Raw genomic sequence first — 3,769 nt, 5'->3', positions numbered from 1 at the left:
AAAGAAGGCTGGTAAAGCCCAAAAGAATATCTCCAAGGGAGATAAGAAGAAGAAGAGGAGGAGGAAGGAGAGCTATGCCATTTACATCTACAAAGTTTTGAAGCAAGTGCATCCTGACACTGGCATATCTAGCAAAGCTATGAGTATCATGAACAGCTTTGTTAATGACATCTTCGAGCGTATTGCTGCTGAAGCTTCTCGTTTGGCCCATTACAATAAGCGGTCAACTATCACCAGCCGGGAAATCCAAACAGCTGTGCGCCTTCTTTTGCCTGGTGAACTTGCCAAGCACGCTGTAAGTGAGGGTACGAAGGCTGTTACCAAGTACACAAGCTCTAAGTAAAAATCTTCTTCAAGATTTTTCATTTCAAACGGTCCTTGTCAGGACCAACACATTATTCGAAAGAGTTAAATCACGAAATTTGCTTCATTCTGTTATGTAGAAACACCTTGAAATCCAATTTCTATATGCTGTTAGTAAAAAAGTAAAGCACATAGCGGAGATGTGTCGTGCTTGTATACGAAAGGCATTTACTCGCCGGAGATCTACACTTAGTCATAATAATTTACTTTTAAAAAGTGGTAATACATTCCGTGTTAAGTATAGTAGTAGGTGCACACGGATCGGAAATCAGGTTATTTTAATGTGCCGTGCAAATAAACAGGCTGTTAGTGTAAGAAATAGTGGGTATAACGCTTAGAATATCGATTAATCGCTATGAAATAATGTTGATAAATTATCTCTTGAAAGTACTATAAAATTAATGTTTCTAGTATTTTCGTACTTGAAGGATAATGAAATTTGAAAAAGAGATGCCAACAGCACCTGGTGTTCCCAGGCGGTCACCCATCCAAGTACTGACCAGGCCCGATGCTGCTTGACTTCGGTGATCGGACGAGAACCGGTATATTCAGCATGGTATGGCCGTTGGCGAATGCATATGGCTTCGAGTGAGTTATTGTAGCTACGTAGGTTTGTCGGTGAATACTCAAAAAGACCAGCGCGTGGAAAGCGTTGCTAATTGTTTTAAGTAATGCATGATTACGAAATTATCGTGGTGAACGATGTGAGAATATTCGTCTTTGTGAAAAACAAAATTAGAAAAAGTATACCAACAGCACCTGGTGTTCCCAGGCGGTCACCCATCCAAGTACTGACCAGGCCCGATGCTGCTTGACTTCGGTGATCGGACGAGAACCGGTATATTCAGCATGGTATGGCCGTTGGCAACTACCTTTTCTTCAATGTCCTGTTAAGGAAGTATGTTTTAAGTAAGAATTGACATTATTAACTATAAAGGCAAGCATATTAACGTCGTTAACATTACTTGGAATATACTAATATTCGAATAAATATTTGAATGTTCGAATGATGAGTGATTCGGATGTTCATAGTGCCACTGTGTCCTATCGAGTTTACTATCACGAACCACGTATGAAATTGTATATAAATAAATAAAAATAAATCCTTTATTAAGTATTGATTACAGGAAAAAGGCAAACTTACATTCTTTAATGTACACAATGAAATGTATGAAAGATATTTTTAAGATATGTTTCACTTACCCTTTATAACGCAAGGTAGTTTTCAGTGTAGCATTCTCTTCAGCTGCGAGATAACGTAAGGCAGATGATCATTCAGTCGTGAAGCACTAAAATGTAATATACATTTTAACTATTATCGATAAGAATTATTTACTGCAGGGATGCAAATAAAGTGAGGCAAATTAGTAAATAAAAACCGATACTGTAACTGATAATATAATTAGTTGTATCTGTATTAGTTGTATATACAGTAATCGCACGATTATCCGCGGAGTTGGATGTTGGCATAATCGCGCATAATCAGCAGTATGAGCAGAAAAGGGAAATGAAATGAAATATTTAGATTTACGTCGCATACTTATACCGGTTACGCTAAAGGAGACGGTGATGATGAGTACTGAATGAAGAAAGTGGGAGGAAACGGGAGAAACCCGAGAAAACCCATGAGCACGGTCTTTATGCACGACAAAGTTCACACGGCACGAGCTGGGATTGAATCAGGGACCCCAAGCACCGGAGGCCAAAAAAACGGACAAAAAGTCTTTCGTGCAACTTTCGTTTTCGGTAAAAAGTTTACACATAATTTAGAAAGAGTAGTTTTCTGGTCTTTTTATTTCACAAGTTGGTTCATGTCTATATTTTTTACATGCATAAAAAATTTTTCAACTCCCTTGCTTATTTCCTGTTAAAGACCTCTACCTCTGATTGTATTTTTTGCACATATTCTTATTGTTTTCAGACAACATTTCTAAAAGCGTAATTTATCGTCAGCAAGAAAAGAAAAGGAAAGCCTCGGATAGTGGAATGTGTACTGTATATATATATATATATATATATATATATATACGTATTAGTATATAGTTTTATTTTATACGTCTCCTATTATTACACAATGTGCAGATATTGTGAAAGCGCAAGTAAATATGTATAACTCCCCGTTCTGCACTTAATAACTTGAAAGAAGTTCGGGGAAGGTAGTGTAACAGAAAGTGCAAACAGAAATGAGGGTTTAATGGCATTTAATATTATTCCGTAGTAGTATGATTTTTTGTAAAAAAAATATATATATATATATATATATCTAAACATACATATTCAATGATATAGTAAGAGGTTAGCAGCACTGATAGAACTGCAGAAAGTACAAAACCGTTAATAAGAAAGAGAGAGAGATGGTGGCCGCTTTTGTGCTTTTCATTGGCTAATTCCGAATTGCGCGCGAATACGTACGAGATTTCTTTCTTTTTCCTCTTCGCAGCCCAGATGTTGCCAATTAGAAGTTTTTAGTACTACATTTGTATGAAAATGTTGCCTTTAAGAAATGTGGTTTGCATACAGAGAAAAGAGCAAAATGAATATTTACCTTAGTGGGCATGAAAAAAGACGAAACATTTTGCAAGATGGACACACGAACTTCCTTAATGCAGGCGTTCAGTACATTATTGTAAAGAAAAAAACACTAAAAAGAATTACTTCAATATCCCTAGCAACATTCAACAATTCATAGAGAAAAATCTTTATTTTGAGAACAATGGAAAACTATGTAATTGTAGATAACTACTAAATTTAATGATTAAGGAAAACGTTTAGGCCCGGCCCTTCAGAAAGAAAGTGCACAGAATATTCTCTCATGGAAGCAATTGCAAAATCAACATTTTGTTTGCAGTTATAATTAGAGGATCTATATACAGGGTGTTCGAAAAAGAATGTATCCTCTTGAAAGAAAATATTCTCTGGGCCCCTAATCCTTTATATACCGAAAGGAAGTTTGTATAGCATTTTTTCTTACCTTCGTTAGAAGAATTGAAAGTGACTACTATCGTGACACGGGAGATATTTGATCGATAGTCGAATTACTCACATACTCGAATGAACACGTCTCTTGTAAGGAGAGGAAAGGCTTCTGTGATCCGCTATCGCAGCTGTGTCATATCTGCAGAGAATGTTAGGACACAAACGTGATCTTTGAGAGCCTCGTGAAAAGAAGTCGCATAGTATCATGTGTGGAGACATCGGGGCCATCTGAAGAACGCTTCATCATTAGGACCAAGGGCGAGTTACGAAACACTCTGGGATATATTTATTAACATAACTTCTCGTCATTCTGCAAGTGTGGTGGAGCTCCATCCTATTGGAAAAGGAAACCTCGGGAGCCCTCTTCATGTGTAGGTATCGTTCACATGTGAAGCATGTGAAGATAGATTACTGTACTATCGTGTACCTA

At 37.0% G+C, this 3,769-nt stretch overlaps 2 non-coding genes across 2 annotated transcripts; both read right to left on the bottom strand.

Annotated features, from left to right (window-relative positions):
* Window positions 1-814: 814 nt before the first annotated feature.
* Window positions 815-933, bottom strand: LOC145676230 (5S ribosomal RNA). The gene has a single exon (XR_014129326.1). It is a non-coding gene; the product is annotated as a 5S ribosomal RNA (ribosomal RNA).
* Window positions 934-1,110: 177 nt separating this feature from the next.
* LOC145676252 (5S ribosomal RNA) lies at window positions 1,111-1,229 on the bottom strand. Its single transcript, XR_014129348.1, has one exon. It is a non-coding gene; the product is annotated as a 5S ribosomal RNA (ribosomal RNA).
* Between the last annotated feature and the right edge of the window lie 2,540 nt (window positions 1,230-3,769).

This window comes from Thermobia domestica, chromosome 18, assembly GCF_964235325.1.
Source record: "Thermobia domestica chromosome 18, izTheDome1.hap1.1, whole genome shotgun sequence".
In the NCBI taxonomy this organism is placed as follows: Eukaryota; Metazoa; Arthropoda; class Insecta; order Zygentoma; family Lepismatidae; genus Thermobia; species Thermobia domestica.
Note: the sequence above shows the minus strand (reverse complement) of the source record. Positions and strands in the feature narration are given on the sequence as shown.